General features: G+C 43.6%; 2 protein-coding genes across 2 annotated transcripts in view; both read left to right on the top strand.

Moving 5' to 3' along the window:
* The window catches only part of RP1 (RP1 axonemal microtubule associated), a 1,491,030-nt gene that overhangs the window by 1,426,651 nt on the left and 45,189 nt on the right, over nt 1-19,190 (top strand). The gene's annotated exons all lie outside the window — the stretch shown is intronic.
* The window catches only part of LOC144828042 (lipoxygenase homology domain-containing protein 1-like), a 224,298-nt gene continuing 209,449 nt past the window's right edge, over nt 4,342-19,190 (top strand). The window contains exon 1 of the mRNA XM_078686180.1: nt 4,342-4,491. The gene's annotated coding sequence lies outside the window, so the exon portion shown is untranslated. The remainder of the gene's footprint in view (nt 4,492-19,190) is intronic.

Genomic DNA, 19,190 nt, shown 5'->3' with positions numbered 1-19,190 from the left:
GTGGCACAATAAGTGCTGCAGTCCACGAGGGACACTTTTGCTCATAGGCCCTGAGTACCCCTGGTACCATATACTAGAGACGTATATGTAAGTTAACTTATGCCAATTGGGTATGTCAATTAAACATGCACTTTTAAGGGTCAGAGCGCTGTAAATTAGGTCTGATTAGCAGACCTCACTGCACTCTCGGAGTCAAAAAAACATCAGCATCAGTCCAAAGTTTGGGGGTGCTCATGCAAAAAGAGGCCTTTTCTTGTGAAGAGTTTCCTCCTTTCACTTTTAGGAACAGTCTTGTGAGGATTGTCAAGAGGTGTCAGCAACAAAGAAGGGAATAATGTCATCCTTATTGTAGAGAACAGACAGGGATTTTAGATGTGTATCATCGGTGGATCAGAGAAGATGCATTTAAGATATCTCCAGTTGAGGAGGAGGTCCAGAGGCACTTTGGGGCAAGTCAGTGAATTCCAGGGATATGTAATGGTTTTGAGATCACTGTGACTTATAAGTTGAAACCTAACATTGACGTCACCAAGAATGATTAAAGAGGTAGGAACGCTGCAGAAGGACTCCGCTCAGGAAGTGAATTTTGTAACGGAGAAAGCAAAATAATAAAGCTATGTATAGCATAGCGATGGTTTGTGGTCTATAGAAACAACATCCCCCTCCCCAATAGACAGTGGCAGCCGGCTCATGTAAGTGCAGTGGGGCTGTGGGGCGGGCGGAGGCAGATCCGGGTGGGAGCGGGGGTAAGTCAACAGATGACGGAATAGCTATAATTAAATAAATAACACCTATTCTGTCATCCGTCTGCTTCCCCCGCTGCGCCCTGCCCGCCCTACCGTGCTTACCTGTGATGGCCGCCGCTGCCTTCAGACATTATATGAAAGAACACCAAAGGGCCTTGACTCTACTGAGTAAGACTGAGTCAATATAACAACAAAACAGAACAAATGCCAGTATTGAGTACAGTTCCCTAAATCACTTAATATCCAGACCCATGAAACTAAATCAACAGGTCCACACTGTTCAAAGTGCAATTATTCATTTTAATTGGCAACAAGCTTTTTAATTGCTTATCTAAAAACACACTATATACACATACAAAATTGTATTTACAGAAAAACCATCAAAAACAGACCTAATGAAAACCTATACACCACAGAGACACCCACAATCACTCAATACATCCCTTCATTCATTCCCTCAATCATTCCCAACATAAAATGCATTCAACCCTCACACCATGCACACGCCTCACCGGGTCGGGCCAGACCTGACTAGTATAACTTAAAGGTGGCCACGTACCAGGGAGGTCTACTCCAACAGCAAAAGTCAAACAACCAGACAATGTAACTACATTCTCACCAAGGCGCACACCTACATCAAGACATCCAAAGTCTACAATATAACACAATTATTTAGAGTGCACCAGTGGACAACCTAATTAACAAATAGGTTTGTTTGACAAAAAAAACAACAAAAATGGTCGACGCATTTCGAATCCAACAGGTTACAGGGTTTTCACCAGGACCACAGAATCTTAGTCAAACGGCAGACCCAATCTATATCAGGAATGAAGCAATGAGGGAGTGTAGAAAGGTGTCTCAAACGAGTCTTCCCACAAGTGTTTAAGCTTTCAAGTTGCTGAAGCGATTTCCGAATCACCTTTTCAATGCATAATTCCAGAGTGTATCGGGAAATTCTGTGGTCCTGATGAGAACCCTGTAACCTGTTGGGTTTGAAACGCGTCAACCTTTTTTGTTGTTTTTTTGTCAAACAAACCTAGTTGTTAATTAGGTCGTCCACTGGTGGACTGTAAATAATTGTGGTATATTGTAGACTTTGTAAGTCTTGATTTAGGTGTGCACCTTGGTGAGATTGTAGTTGCATTGTCTGGTTGTTTGACTTTTGCTGTCGGAGTAGACCTCCCTGGTACGTGGTCACCTTTAAGTTATACTAGTCAGGTCTGGCCCGAACCGGTGAGGCTTGTGCGTGGTGTGAGGGTTGAATGCATTTTATGTTGAGAATGATTGAGGGAATGAATGAAGGGATGTATTGAATGATTGTGGGTGTCTCTGTGGTGTATAGGTTTTCATTAAGTCTGTTTTTGATCGTTTTTCTGTAAATATATTTTGTATGTGTATAGAGTGTTTTTTGATAAGCATTTAAAATGCGTGTTGCCAATTAAAATGAATAATGGCACTTTAAACAGTGTGGACCTGTTGATTTAGTTTCATGAGTCTGTATATTAAAGTATTTAGGCAATAGTACTGTACTGGCATTTGTTCTGTTTTGTTGTTCAGACATCATATGAGCATGATCTGACAAAATATCTTCATAAATAGAAATGAAGACCAGGTCGCTCTGATGCAGAGGAACACTCAGGTATTGATCAGAGAAAACCATAGTATAAAACAATTCTGAAAAAGCTCCTTGCTGCTGGGTAGCCCAGATTGAACCCTGGAGCAAATATGACTGATTGGAAGCAACAGTCAAATGCTGTATAAATAGGGCAGATGGCGCAGTGAGGTGCAGAATAAACAATTTGCATTTCACACCTACATATAAAGAAATACCCAGGTCCAATACGACACAATTCAGAGAAAATCCCCGAAGGAACAATAAACAGTTGACAGTTTGACAGGTAACACTGTGATGGATGGTAGCAGAATAAGTAATTTCAAGAAGCAACAAAGACGGAAAGGAACAATTTAGAAGCAGCTTGCAGATGCAAAATGAAAGAACTAACTTGAATAAATTCAGATGAAACAACCTGAAGGAGAAGACCCAGAAATGTAACAATATTGTTCAGAATGTTAAGTAATTCAGAATGTGCAGCGGATGCAGAATAAAACCCTTTGCACAGAGCACCCAAGTGGAAAACATGATCATTTAGGAGCAGCAACCAAGTGCAGAAAAAGAAGTCAGACAAGGCACCTGATGCTGAACAGCACCCAAGTGCACCACAATGCGAATGAAGGTAGCCTCTGAATGTGGAACAGATAATTCACCCTGAATCGCTCAGCAGTCACATGCATGCAAAGATGAATGAAAGAATTAGTGGCAGTGCCCAGGTGTGCAAGGGAACATTTCAGAGGGAATACCCAGTATTTTGACAAGCAGCACCTGAATTCAGTTTGAATTTATTTATAGGAGGCAATCGGGTTCAGAGTTATACCCAGATACAGATTATGATAATTTAGCGGTAAAACCTGATGTGCAGCAGCATTTAGATGAATTATAAATAATTTACCTGGAAATACCAGATGCAGACCAGCACCTCGGTTGGAAAAGCGACAATTCAAACTGTAGTCAAAGGATGCAGTGTAAAAAAAATTACGGACCAAAGAAAAATCCGATGCACACTGGTACCACTAAGAAGGTGCAGTATAAGCAATGTATATACTGCATAAACCATGGAAATATTTTATTTATTTATTTATTTTATTTAGAAAGTTTTGTATAGCGCGAACTAGACCCTTGGGTATCAGAGCGCTTTACATTGCCTGAGGTAAAGTAGACACAGTCCTTTATAGTACAATAGATTCATTCTTGTATAATACCAATAAACTGGTTAAATGACGTATTAAGTATCTATCGATAACAAATTAACAGGTTACAATAGTATAACATGGAGCTTAACAGATAAGCCTCCTCTATGGTATGTATTTGCTCATTAGAAATATTCATGGTGCCATTTTATTCGGTTTATACAGATAGGCAGAATGGAACGTCCTGTTGCACTAAAAGTATTATTCCAACTGTTTTTTTTATCAAACATACCATTTTGACTGTATCTATAATAGATCTACACTGTATTTTAGACGCATGTGTTATGGCTTTATAGATTTTGTACTAAGGCTGAAATAAACTACTCGGACTGATAACAGAATTTGACAAAAGCACATTTCAGTTTTGTTATATATGTCGAGTTTTTATATATACATATCACGCCAGGCACAGGTTCTGAATGCACAAAGTCTTCATCCCTACAATTTTTTCCCGATACTTGCATCAGCTAGCCAGTTAAAAATGTATAATTGCTCTGGATGACAGGTGTCAAAGTTCTCTTTTCGACAAGTCGATTCAGGTGAATGTTATTTTGCACTGCACTTGTGCAAAGACGCACAATCTGGAAATGTGATTCCTTATCAATCTCATTTTCAGATTGCACTAGTATTCTTGATTTGCAACCTGTTCAAAATAATGTTGTTTACTTTTCCAAATGGAGAGTGTCAAGTGACTTCTGATCAAAGGAATCTCTAATGTCGGACAAAACTCTGTTTTTAGTTTGTTGTTGCTCCGTGTACCCATGCCTCTTGTGTGTTTCTTTCAGTTATAGAATATACTGTTCATGTACACACCGGAAGTGATAAGAATGCTGAGGCCTGTGGAGATGTGTACCTTTCAATACACGGCGAAAGAGGGAGCTCTGGGAAAAGACGGCTGAGAAATGCGGGCACTGGCCCTATAACCTTTTGTAGAGGGAAGGTAAACCCACTTTACTAATTGCTTAATACAGGCTTTTTTTCCAGGATGCACGTTACCTTCATGCTCTCCTCCTTCTACCTACATGCAGTCACTGTTCAAATGTTGTCTGAGTTTTGAAAGCACAGCTGTCAAACTGCATTACTGCTTTCTGAATACAGAGTACGCTTTGGTTCCATCTCTTTAAACCATTGGCTTTCTTCGATAAGCCTCTATCGGCCATTGAATTTTGACCTTATCAATCACTTCATGGCTCAGCCCAGTGGAATATTTAATAATTAAAATCCGTTATTAGACAACATTCATTTTATTACAACTTCTGACAATAAAACATCAAGAATTTATTATATTATAGCTAGGCCTGGGCTGAGAACTCTGCTCCGGTCACGGAGTTTTTCATGCTCCGTGGAGAGAAATCTGAAAAACTCGGCTCTGCTGCTTTATTTACTTGCTGGTGCTCACCAACGACGAAAAACCACCACTGGGTCTGGGCTCCCAACAGCACGGCCAAGCCACTGACTAATACTGAACAAAAGAGTGCCAATACTGTTCTTGTTCTTCTTATTTGCATTCAGTGATACATACGAAGTAAACAATACGTGTCATCGCAATTTTTCTCAGAATAAATCTATTTATTTTTCATTTTCTTTTACTTTATTTTTTGGTTAATTTTTCACCAATTTTATACTTCAAAAACCATCTGTACAAAACATATACAGCTTTACACAAATTTACCATGAAACATTACCCTCTATACATTTCTATTCAAACTCACTACATTCATATGTCTCAAACATTCTTTCTCAAACATTCACATACACCACACGCTATGTATACTTGAATTACAATATTCACAATATGCCATAGACAGTTCCTTTATCAAATGTGTAACAGTTGGAACAAGATTGTTACAATCTTATGGCTCAAAAGAAAGCGTCTACGCGTTCCGAACTCGCAGCGGGTTTGGAGTTCTCATCAGGACAAAAGCTCTCTGGATCAGAGCTTGTATGTTGCCCTGTTTGTCCCATGACGCTGAACAATTCAAACCCAGACCACCTTCCAGCGAGATTTCTCAATGCGGGCAGTTGCGAAGGTTGCTACTGTTTGCGTTGAGAACCCTTCCATTCACGTGAGGAAGCTGCTGCTCGAGTAGAACTTCTACTCGAGTGGCAGAAAGAAGCAGCGCCCTCTTGCGCTGGTTTTAAAGTGCCAGACAAACACCTGGTGCTAAAAATCAGCACAAACAGTGTGATGTAAGGCACTCTGCCGCTTGTAGCACTCCACTTATCGTGGTGGAGTTTTCTTTTCACTTTGTGTAGAACTCTGCCGAGGCCTAATTATAGCTCATAAAAATGTACAAAGTGCTACATCAGAGAAAAGATTTCACAACGTCATCAGAAATTAGTTTGCTCTCTTATCCAATTTAAAACTTTAGATTGTTGTTGCATTGTTCCCTATGTACAACACTTTTAGCGGTCAGTAATTTGAGATACAATTTACCAGGCTTTTGATTTAGAAATAAACAACTTCTGGCAATGAAATAAGCTATCTTTACAATAATGCCGGGGGACTATCCTAAATCTAGCCTTTAATAACAAATGATGCATTTCCTTGATTGCTCCTAGATGTTTCTGTTGCTGTGCTATGTTTCCGGTTCTTATAGCGCACACATCCACCAAATGGTCTCTTGCTGCTTAGATAGTCAAACTCCATCAAGTGTGAAAAATTCACTTAAATGTCCCCAAATCTTTGCAGTTTTCTCATAGAATTTAAATCTCCTGAGATGGAATGAATATTTTTTGCAAGCATGATTGCTTCTTTGCGCAGATTTTTCCCAATCAGAGTGGAAGATTTCAACCATTTACCTCATTTTTAGAACAAATTAATGCATAGCTTTCTATAGGGAACATTTCACTTGGCTCCACTTGTCAAAATCTCCTATAGAAAGTTTCCGTCGAGTGAGTCCTTCTCTTCTTGCAGTATCTCACTCAGTGGAGTGTTCATCTTTTGGCTAATGGTATTGGCTGTGTGGCTATACCCTTCCACCCCCACTAAGTTTTTGCATTAAAAAGTATAAAGGACTACAATACAGCCAAGCCCTCCTTCTCTGCTCCGGCTGTCCCTGATGCGCTTATACTGAATGGGTTAGTACAATACAACCAGACCTATTGACTTTGCCAATGCTTGTTTATTAAGGCAGGTGGGCTGTCACCTCCCTGTTCACGACGCGCTATTTGCTATATGGGTGAAGAAGCCAATAGATCCAAGAATGATTCACTCTGCCCTCAGTGCTCATGAACAGATGCATATGAAATCTGCAAGGTTGATTGATGCTCTACAGATGCAATAATATCCTATCGATTGGTCGTTTGTGGAAAGAAATGTCCTTTAAATGACTTCATCACATAGACCATGAGCTGCGGACATTCACTCAGGCGGGATTTGGGGATCTATAGTCACTTCATGGAAGCAGTTAGGCGCCTATTAAGGAGCCCGGTTATTGGAAATACAAAGTGTAAGAAGACCACTATTGATCAGGATAGAAAACTTTAACTAATTTAAAATGTTATTAAATCAGAGAAGATAATGGTAGCTTCCTGTATCTTAAATAACTGTTTGAGTCAAGGAATCGACGCAGGGTCTAATTTTAAATGACAGATGTCTGACGGAGAGACTGGGGAGGACTTCGGAAGATTGCTAGTCAGTGGGCATATTTAGGGTGATGTGATTGGCATTCCATGACAGTGTTATGATGCAGTGTACAACATTTCATTAACAAAGAGAACTGCTTTAAACGGACAGGGTAACATTTACAGGAAAATGTTGTTTAACAATTATATGGATTTCTTTTGGCAGTTTTATGTAGCAAGTATTGACGGGATCAGAGCGCTTTTCTTGAGCACAGTTATCAACTACAGAAAAGCAGTATGCATAAGACACTTTCCCAAAAATGAACAAAACACCTGTGTTTCCCATGAGAGATCAGGATCATGTGTATAAATTAACGAATGGCCATATTTTCGAAATTAAATATAAGAGTTTCAAAATGTAAAGTTTATGTTTCGGTATGTCTCAAAATAAATTTCCTGTGAGTAGCAAGCAAGTCAGCACACATCCAATAGGGCAGCTAAAGACACAGGATGTATCTTGGAAATCCTACTCTCATAGTCAGAACTGAGCTCTAGTTTATTGATTTTTATCCAGATATAGGAGGTCACTTAATATGGGAACTGGTGAGTGATGGAAGGCTTTCTCCTAGGCCCAAACAGCATCATGTTATCACCCACATTGAATCCACTTCTTGGTATGATGTAAAGGTCAAGTGTGTCCAGACATATAGTCAGCTCCAATAACTTTGCCGTTCTGCCTAACAGATGAGACCTCCAACTCTTCCTCCCCCGACTCACAATATACTCCATGAAGTTTTGCATGAGACACCAAGGTGAGGTTAGGTAGACTTATATCCCCCATCCTCTGGTCTTCATCCATTAACCACATGGGTGCTGCTGACGAGCTCAGCTCGTCATGAGGCACAGCGGAGCTGCCCTCATGACGAGCTCAGCTCGTCACGGCCGTTGGAACGTTCGCACGCGGGGCTAATTTCCCCGCTGTGCTGAACGTTCTAAAAACGGGTGTGGCCGTGACGAGCTCAGCTCGCCATGAGGGCAGCTCCGCTGCGCCTCATGACGAGATCAGCTCGTCACAAGCACAGCGGTGCTGCGCGCGTGACCGCCCTCCCCCCGCACAGCTTGGGGGAAAACACCCCGTAGCGGAGGGGTTAATCGTAAGCGTCAGAATGGCTGAGGCTGTCTGTGTGAGGAAGAACACCAGAATGGTATAAAGTGACAATGCTGAGACGTGCTGTGCATATCACACATATGATCCCCTAGTTGATAGTTGGTGCACAATGTCTACGGGACCTCCAAAAATGTAAGAGCAGAAAACTAAAATAGAGGATGGGTGCAACGCTTGAATTAATATCAACCACTGTGCTAGACCTGACATCCTTGGTGTGGTATTTCCCCAGACTTTTTGCCTTCACTTCCCAATTTTTGCTGATTTCGTTTTTGTTGGCTCTAGGACTGTGTGTACATTCCCCCTGCTAATCAGTGGTAAAGGGTTTGTGCTCTCTCCCTTAGACATGGTAACATCGGTATACACTGAATTGGCAAATTTAATGTACTTATATGTCTCTAGTAAATGGTAGTACATGTAATCAGGAACTGTAAATTAAATGTCTCAGCCTGCCACTTCAGCCTGTAGTGCAATTTTAAACTTCCATTTCGACCTGACAAAATAGGCTTTTTGCCAGGCTTCATGTCATATTCAGATTCGATTTGAGGTTCATTGAAATCTTCACGATGAGTATCTAAATGCCTTCACGTCTATTTTGCCAATCAGGCCAATGTTGTTTGGAAGCATAGGGGCTGATGTATAGTGCACACCATGAATGACAGGGGGACCACCTTCTAGCCGACTGCTAAGGATCTCCCGGACTCGGATTGCAAATCCCAGCAAAGCCCCTCCATCAAGCCACTGCATATCGGGAATCGAGGGAAATGATTTCTCAATCTCCCATAGCGGACAACAGAGCCCAAAATCCAGTATCATGGCGGCACAACAAGGAGCACGGTTGAGGACTGCCAAACAACAAAGAAGAAGGGAAAGACGGAAGACCGTCTTGGCGGTGAAGCCCACTCCAGCAGGACGGTGGTATGAGTTGTGGCCCGGCCCGACTCGCCTGACGTATGGTTCCAGGTCCGCTAATGTGCTCTGCTATGCCCGTGAGCAGTGGTCAGGAGACTGCAGTGCATCATCTGTTGTGGGATGTCCAGGTGGGCGTCCAGGTGGCCAGGGGTTACTGGTTGATGTTGGAGAACACCATTTTGGTGATAAGGAGGGCCCTTGTGAGATGGCAAGGTTAACTTTGTGGCCCGACCCCGTCTCGTCCGAAGTGTTTGTCCTGGGTTTGCTGTGGGTTCACAGCCATGCACGGCTGACTGGTGGTTGGGAGACTGCCACTGATCTTTTTGTGTGAGGTCCTGAGTCCACTGTCAGTGCCCCTCTGTACCCAGTCTACTGGTAGTCGGGAGACTGCTGCAACCAACACGGAAACACCAACTCGGTGCCAAGGGTGAGCCCGCACCCCCCTCTGACTTGGACATCCCCGCAGATTGTCCCACTCAGCCATCTCCATCTCAACCTCCAGTACATGTGCTCAGTCAAGCAACACAAAATGGAACTCCTGTACCCCCATTGAGACCCTGGAGGCAACCAGGGATCTCTACTGCTGCCTTGGAGATGCCCTAGGTGCCAGAGGAGACTGCAACATCGTCCTCATGCTGAGTGTGTTCCACATCAAACAGCTCCCCTCCACCACCCTTGATATGGAACGCTCTACTGTTTGTGCATACATCCATCCTGCGAGTAGCTTGTGCCGTTATGTCATCACTGTCAGGCTCTTTTATTAGGATTATGTTCTTTTGATCTCCTTATGTAGCGTGAGCCTGCCCTCCAGGCACATGGCAGGGACACGGCTAGAGACTGGGACCCTTGGAGGCTTTTTGGACTGCAAACTGACCAACCTGTCTTTCATAATGCTGTGCTATATAATATCATTATGCTATTTCTATACTCTGCACTCACTTCCTGCTAATACTTTGTGCTTAGCTCCCGCCAATATTGGCAGATTATATTTATGCGTTTAGTTTGAATTGCACATCTCTCCTTATATTTTCTTTTCGGGTTTAGATGAATGTATTTGTTTCGTATTTTATATGTAATTCATGTACTTTGAAGTCCTTATGTAACATAACTGGTTCTATTGCAAACCGCTCTGGCACCTTCGGGTAAAGTACGCTCTATATGAAAACGCATAAATAAATAGTAACTTTAGGCCTGTCTTAAAAAAAAATGTTTTTGTAAAATAGGAACTGCGGTTTTAATCTACATGGTACTGTAGATTTACTACTCTTTGGTATTCACAAACATTACCTGAAGTACACCTGTAAAGCTGCGCCAGTCTTCTAGGAGTGACAGGTGACTGTTCCTGAGGAGTCCTATTCCCCCTATACGGAGTTGTCTATAGAGAAAAAGTTGGCAGCATAATGGAGCCCCCTATACAAACACACTGTTTTTTTCTCCATGGGGAAAACATTTCCCCGGGGAAAAAAGTCCTCCCTCTACACCTCCACCAAATATGAGGATGATTTGTTCCGCTAGCAACCCTGGGTGAGGAGCTACTCCAGCTCTTTGCTGGAGTAAAGTGCTAAACATTTTAAGGATGGAAAGGGGGTAGAAAGGAGTTTGGGAATGCTCAGAAATATACATTTTTATGGGTGGGCCCAAACTTCCAAGTCAAATATTCCAATAAAACGCCCACTTCCCACCTCAAATGTATGAAGGCTGTTTTCTTGGTGGTGTGATGGAGAAATTCACACTTCTCAATGCATTTACACTACCAGGAACCCCTTTGTGGATATCTTTTACAGGGTAACTATAGTATATTTGGTTGCAATTTTATGTTTTTGACCAAATTTACCTTTGTGAAGCAGTGAGTCTTTGATAGGCTCCACAATAGACGCTCATCTAATATGTGGTTATAAAGTACAAGAAAGAATAGCAAATATGTAATAAAAAAAAGGGCCTAGGTGGCAATAATGTTCGGCCCTTTAGGAGAGAGGTACGTTGGATACCTGCCTCTTTGAATACAAAGAACGTACCTTTTGTTTTTAGGTTTCGCCTGGCGTTGCAACTGCGTAGCAGTTGCTCCGCCGCCCAAGGCGAAATCTCATGTTCTTACATTTGGCTTTGGTTCTGCCTCTGTCTCTCATTGGCTAGCTCCATAAATGGAGGCTAGCCATTGGGAGACAGAGGCTGTCAATCACGCTTTCTTGTGAAAACGCGATTCGGGGGCGTTTCTCTGTGTTTTTTTAAGTCCCGCCCCTTTGTCCTGGGCCGCGCTGTCATTGGCTGCCGGCCCGGGACACCCCGTGACGTCATTCCCCGGGCCGCGCTGTGATTGGCTGCCGGCCCGGGACACCCCCCTGACGTCATTCCCGGGCCGCGCTGTCATTGGCTGCCGGCCCGGGACCTGACTTGTTACTTGATGCGCCCACCTTCCCTCTCTAAACTACTCAGTATGTCTCCTGCTCGGTCCACTGAACTATAACGTAATAGACGAAATATTGTGTAAAAGTAAGCCATTCAACTGTTTAACATAACTGCCATTTTAACAGGAATGGTATCCTTCCTGAAACCTGAAAGATATCAAAACGTGAAAATACCTGAATTACATACACTTAGAAAACGAAATCCCCTAAAAGTGCTGAGAAGTCTGTTAAACTATAGGGTTTCAATGATGCAGTTTATCTACATGCGCGTTCTTTCGCCCCTGCCAGACTGGTGAAGAGACCCCGCATAGAGCTGCCAACGCCCGGCGAAGACGCGAGCTGTGCAAGTGAGAGGTGAGCGGGGGGAACTGCCATTGTGAGGCAGGGGGGAAACGAAAACACAAGGGGGTACCGCTGGTACGGCACCGGAGACCTGCGTGCGGATCACGGCAACAATCGAGTCTCTCTGGGATATGTGTGGATTGCTTCCACCGTGGCACGGCGGGAGTGTGAATTTTAGTATGGGGGAATTTAGACATTAAAATTGTCGGGGTCGAGGTCTGTGAGGGGCACAGGGTTTACTCTCATACCTCACCCAGGTAGTCGGTTAAAGCAAGCTTTTGGAATATTAGTATGCTTCCGGCCGAGCGGTTTCCGCACCGGCAATCCCATCGGCGGAAGGATATTTTCTATGAACTGGGCAGCATAAGAACTTTTTATGGGTGTTACTTCCCCCACCTCATCCTCCCTCCACTACTACTAATCGATCGTACCTAGAGAGCCCCTTTTATACCCATCTTTTATGGGTATTTTCTTCATTGCATTTTTCCCCTCCCCCAAGCCCCGCCCTTCGGCGGTAGATGTAAACAGCAAGCTGTTAAGAAAATTTGGCCTAAGTAGAATGAGGCGGGGCGTGTTATCACCCTTGCTGTGTGTTTATCACCTACTCCGACGCCCCCTTTGCGATCAGAGGGGCACCGGTCTGTGTTTACCAGAAATTGAATGAGGGGCCTGTCTCCGCCGGGGAATGGTCCTTGTCCACTTCCGGGCCGGATATTCTCTCATAACTAATCATGGTGTGTATGAATGAGTTGGTAACAGTTCCATTCTTCCCCGTTACCACCTTGCACCCCATTTGAAATCCGATTATGTTGCTGCGTCGATGCCCTGCTTAAAAAAAAAAATTCTTATATAGGACATACCCGGAAATAGTTTCATTTCAGGCTGTGGCTCCTGTCCGGAAACGGTGGGAGGGTTGGAGACAACCACATAAAAGCACAGAACTGATTTGAATGGCACTCTTAATCACCGCGTTTAAATTGAAATGTGCAAGCTAAGTTGACCGGGACCCTAGTGTTAACGTAATCTAGTCATGTCACTATAGGCAGGTGGAGGAGCTGCTTCTCACTTTCCAAATGGTGATCCGTTACCTGAGCGAGGAGCCTTTTTGAGAGTATTGCATCCATCGTACGTGATCCAATAGAATTTTACAATAATTACCTAGACGCTTAAACAATGTAATTGTCGCCTTTGGCTACATCAGATAGCGAATGTAATGGTATTAGTGCATAATTTAGCAACTTTTAGTGACATGACTCCAATTAAGTAGGGTATCAATGAATGAAAGCTGTACTTTTGCGGAAGGTATTTTATACTGGGTTGGGCACGCCCACAAAGATGTAACCAGGAGTTTTAAACCCTAACGTGTTTTTTTTTAATGCTCCGGGCTTCTAGATCACTGCAACAATAGCACCGCGTATAACAAATAAGCCTTCGTTGGTATTGTATTTATATTGTGCTTACTTCCGCTAATGTAGTCCAGTCGGGGTTCAGACCCAGGCACAGCACAGAGACTGCCTTACTGTCCGTCGCTGACGATCTTCGTATGCTACAGGATAAAGGGTTTTCCGTTATCCTGGTGCTCCTAGATCTGTCAGCGGCGTTTGACACTGTCTCTCATGAGATCATGACCTCCAGACTAATTGACATCGGTCTGGAAGGCAAGGCGCTGGCCTGGTTAAAGAGCTTTTTTACCAACCGCACTCAGAGAGTCATACTGGGTCCATACCAGTCAGAGGAGGTTGAGATCTCAAAGGGGGTGCCACAGGGCTCCTGTCTGAGCCCAACGCTTTTTAACATCTATGTGGCCCCCCTAGCTAACATCATGAGATCTCATGGATTCATCCCTGTATCGTATGCAGACGATACCCAACTCCTCTTTCCCTTTAAAACCTTGACCCCTGAGGTGCGCAACTCCTTTGCACAGGGAATGGAAGAGGTGGCGCATTGGATGGCAGCAAATTTCCTTCAGTGTAACGTCTCAAAGACTGAGGTTATGCTCTTTGGGGAAGCCAAACGACTCTGGACTCCTGACTGGTGGACTCAAGATCTAGGCCCAGTCCCCGTACCTAGAGTCGCTGTGAAAGATCTAGGAGTTAAATTGGATCAGGAGCTTACTCTTAAACATCATGCCAACCAGATTGTAAGCTCCTGTTTCCATGTTATTGGTCTTCTCCGACGGGTATTTCCCATGTTACCTGATACAACAAGGAAAACACTAGTACAGTCGCTAGTGTTAAGCAGACTGGATTATTGTAACGGTCTGCTGCTGGCCGCCAATGAGGATGTCATGACCAGATTACAGGTCGTGCAAAATACTGCTGCGCGACTTGTTGTCAATGCCCCAGCCCGTACTCCCTCTATGCCACTTCTAAACAAACTCCACTGGCTTACTGTAAAACAGAGGGTGTTGTTTAAAACATGCTGCACCATTCACAAATGCCTTATTGGCAAAGGTCCCGACTATCTGACCAAAAAGTTCCTTCCCTATACCCCCTTGAGGTCCCTCAGATCTGGAGAGCAACAATTGTTATGTGTCCCCAGGTTCTGGAAATCTAGACAAGGGGGAAGGGCTCTGTCAGTAGCTGGACCAAAGCTGTGGAATGATCTTCCCTATGACATCAGAGTGTGTAAGGAACATCTTCCTTTTAGGAAAAAATTAAAGACGTTCCTGTTTAACTATTAGCTCTTTAGGGCATTTATTACAAATTCGGTTGAGTTTTTGTTCACAGATGATGCCAAAGGCGCGGAGATACTCCTTAGGGAGTCGAGTTCCTAGCGCGTTATAAGTCTGTAAATAAATAAAAATAAATAAATAAATGTTTTGAAGCGTTTTACACTGGGCAGCACACTGCTCTGTAACCCAACGTTAGTGGTTAGTTAGTCCAGTGTTTTTTGGATATTGTTGGTTATTAGTGTTAGTCTTGTGCATTCAGTTAAACAATTCCATGCATTCCAAGTTTCTTTGTGATATTGTAATTACATTTATATAGAGCTTACTACCCATGGCGAGGCACGAGCAAGCACCAGCATCCGGGCACTGTGGGTGGTGCCTCAGTGTTGTAGTGATAAGTATTTACAATACGTGTTTGGTGAAGGTACGTGGACGTTTGGTTCAAGGCCTGCGAGGATGGCTGGCTGAGTTGAACGTTCTTTGCTGCAACTTAGTGATTGCTAGTCATGACCATTACCTTGGTAAATTGAGTGCCTTAAATTGGGCAAATGTAACGTTTGGAACCTTTAGTGCTTAATAAGCATTGGCAATGCCACTAGGTCTCGCTTTAAATAAATTATGTATGGTACTGTGAAGCATTACAAGTAAATAGCATGGGAATGGATATCTATTTATGTGGAAGCAAGGAACTGTAGAATGCTACTGGTGTAGGTTAAACGGTCAGGTGACAGTTGCACCGTCAATCAACAAGAAAGGGACTGTAGGGCTTTTTAGAGAGGTCCAGCATGCATGCCCTGTGTGTGTGGGTGGCTCTCTGTGTGCGTGCATGTGGGTGCAAATGCAATAGGTCTCACATTTGCGAGAGATTAAGCTATTGGCATTGTAAATGACAATGCCATTTATTTATCGGTTTTCAAAACCAACACATAAATAAAAAAATTGTCATTTACAATGCCAATACCTCTAACTTTTACAAAGGCGAAACCGTTGCATTGTAAATGCTTGTTTGGCTATGGTTTCAAGGTGCAATATTAGCAAATGCGAATTGTAAATATTGGAGGTTTTTCTCATAAATCAATATGTTGTTTATTTTTCAGTTTTTTATTTTGTTCAGCTGACTCATTATTTGGCCCTTGTGTTTGTTGCTGAATAGACATATCAACAACTACTCTAAAGAAATATCCAATAAATTACCCGCGCTCTATGTAATGAATTTGGTGCTAGAAGTTTAAGTGAAAATACCAGTATAATGTGCTTGCTCTGATCTCAGAGAGTTTAGTTAAATGTCTCTGACAGGCAATGCCATGTCTGAAAAGGCAAGCTTTGGTTTTTTCCTCAACCTGACAGAATGACTTGTAAATGGCTGTGGGGGAATCACTTTCAGCAGGCATCACATGACAAGCTCAGTGCCACAAATACTCATTTCCAGGAAGTAATTTACAGCAAAGTGTCTCCGGAAGGCAGAGCCTCGGCGTGTTTATCATCACTAGCACCTTGTTTCACAGGTTTAAATTAGAAACATGCCAACCGGTTTTAAAATAGAAAGTTGCATTTACATGTTAACGTTTAGAAATTCAAGATATTCAGCGTGGTTGCTGAGAGTTCTGTTTTTTATAACTTCATCTCTATCAACATTGTCATACAAAATGCCTGCAGATATTACTGCATTTCCGTGCATCCATCCTATAACATATTTGAATGTTTAAGTTTTGCACCTTTATGTAGAGCTGGCCAAGCCCTGAAGAAGCTTTGTAGAGCAATCGAGTATATTAGATGAGGGATTCATCTAAAAAAATGACAAATAGCTATGTATTGAATATTGAAAGCTCTGCGTGCTGTTTTGAATAGATGTTCTAATACAGGAAATGTGATTAAAACCAACCTTAATTGCATTTAGCAGAAACATCACTTGGACATGTGTCTAAAACCTCGGTTTTTCCACAACATTCATGGTGGCTGTGCTTCAGCCCACATTTCCGTGCTTCTTGGCACCTCAGAGCTCCCACACTCCCTTGACTACTCCCATAAACTGTGCAGCGGCACAAGCCACTGGGCTCTGAACGTTGGCCATTCAACTCCTCTGTAATTGCTAATTCTACCAGTTTTTGTGCAGCCTCCTTGGCAATTTTGGGAGGGTTCATGGTCACTTTGTGCCTGAGCTGTTTCAGACTCTGTACGTCAGAGCCTTGTACAAAAAAAAATTGAACAGCAGCACACATTTTAGGGTAAACAAAGAGATGTGTTTGCGATTGAAGTGTATGAACCCTACCGCTGTTTGTCTGGCAACCGCATTGAATTCAGGGGCGGCTCCTCCATTAGGGCAGAGGAGCATCTGTGCAAGAAGCAGAAACATACAACAGTAAAACTACCATTTTATGTTTTCGCTTCTCGCACTGCGAGAAAGCAGAAAGGTATGCCTGGTTGGGGTGGGCGAGTTGGGGAGGGCTGGCTTGCCCAATGTTGCGGGCCGTGACTGTTTGGTCAGCCCTCTGGGGCCGACCAAACCAGTCATGCGCACTCTATCTTTTCTCCATGTAGGCTGCACATGGAGAAAATGGTCTCCCCATAGGCGCCCAGCCCCAACAATCACAACACTGCCATTGCAGCATTGTGATTGGCTGAGGGGAGGGGAGGGGAGGGAGGCCGCCTGCTTCCTTTTCGGCAAGAGCAGGAAAGTGGGATCCGGCCAGGAGCTGCGACGTCACGAGACCCGGTAAGGTTAGTTATTAAAAAAATATATTATTTAGCACCTCCCCTCCCCTCGCGCGAACCCCCCCATCCCACCTCCCCCACCCACGACTCATGCTGGCCGTGACAGATTGAATTGTATTTCACAGAAAGCAGAGATTGTGCACTGTTCTTTGTTCAGTGGGTACCATTCTTTCAAACTTGTAATGTTAACCGACCCCCTTGAAACAAATGGTCAACGTTCTGTTATCCTAGTGCCATGGCCGTAAAGTTAGTTTAGTTCTGTGCTTCTGGAATCAGGAATTGACTGGAAATTCCTCCATAGGTTCACTCCAATCGAAGGGAAATTCTTGTGCTAAGGACTTACATCCTATAGTAATGTGTGGGGTACATTCGCTGGCTAAGAAGGAACTAGAGAATTCTGAATTTCTTTATTTTTCCATACTTATGTGGAGTATTTTGGCAAATATGTCCTTAAGTACTATTTTTGGGGGCTATTCACAAATTTTAATTATGCGTATGTGGAGTAGTTCTGCCTTGATGAATTACCCACCTGAACTTACATTTACCCTCAAATCTGACTCCATGTACAAGTGACCCTGGACCGGACTAAACCCCAGATTCATCATGGTCATGTTTTGCGAGTCCTTAATAGCGATTTTTAAGGAATCGCTATTAAAGACTCACAAAACGGGATGCATGTAGAAATCGCAATATTTTTTGAGATTTCTACTGCTTTCTTATTTGCGATTCGCTTATTGCGAATCGCAAATAAGGAATGGCCTTCCCATTCATTCCTATGGGCCTAAAGGCCCATAGGAATGAATGGGAAATCATTCCTTATTTGCGATTAGCAATTAGCGAATCGCAAATAAGGAAGCGATTTCAAGGGTGCCAGGGTGTCCAAAGGACACCCTGTAGCACCCCTGAAATGGTAATGTGCACTGGTGTTGCGCACACACATGTCCAAAGGACATGTGTGTGTGTAACATACAACTTAGAAAAATGCACTAAAGTGCATTTTTCTAAGTTTTCGCTATTTACCATGTAGTCAGACTTTGCGGTAAATAGCGGCCCCAGATTGCGAATTCGCAAACTTAAAATGGTTCATGAATTGCATGTAAGGATTCTCAAATTGAGATTCCTTAAAGGCAATTATTCGCAATTTAGCGAATTTCTAAAACTGCGATTTTTGCATTTGGGATGATGAATCCCAAATGCAAAAATAGCGCTCGCAAAGGGCCAGAATCTCAGAATCTGGCCCTTTGCGAGCCGTTTTGGGCTTGATGAATCTGGATGCTAGTCTTATGCTCTCGTCCATTATGTTTTTGCGCTTTGTATAATGATTGTACTGGCTGGTTAATTTGCTACGCCTCCGCTGTGTGCAGCACATTCTTGCCTCATTACGCCACAAATACCCTGCACAAAATCAAACGAATAAATAAATGATGTGAAGCAGAACATCTAAAGTGAAAATGAAAAGGGGGGGCCCTCGGCCCCCCCGCACGCATGGCGGCGCGGCGACCGCCTCACCCCCTCTCCCCTCGGGTCCTTCGACGGTGGGGGCGTGCCCTGGGGGCGCGGCCCACCGCCGATTGGCCGGCGCCCCTCCTGACCCGGAATCAATGGACTGGTTCCGGGTCGGGGGGGGCGGGCGTTAGGAGGGGCCACCCGGCCCCTCGGGAATAAGAGGTAGGGAGCGCCCAGGAGACCCCCTTGTCCCTGGACGCTCCCTCGCTGAACGTTGTGCCCCGCGTTCGGGGCTTCTTTGTTTTATAATCCTTTGTGCTTTATTTTTCAGGATTTCCGGAGCTGTGTGGAGGGTGACGTCGAGTGGACAGAGAGCGCCTTCGTTGGTTTCATTTTCCCTTTCCGTTAGGCTTCCGAGG

Source organism: Lissotriton helveticus, chromosome 4_1 (genome assembly GCF_964261635.1).
Source record: "Lissotriton helveticus chromosome 4_1, aLisHel1.1, whole genome shotgun sequence".
Classification (NCBI taxonomy): domain Eukaryota; kingdom Metazoa; phylum Chordata; class Amphibia; order Caudata; family Salamandridae; genus Lissotriton; species Lissotriton helveticus.
This window is presented reverse-complemented; position numbering and strand designations above follow the sequence as displayed.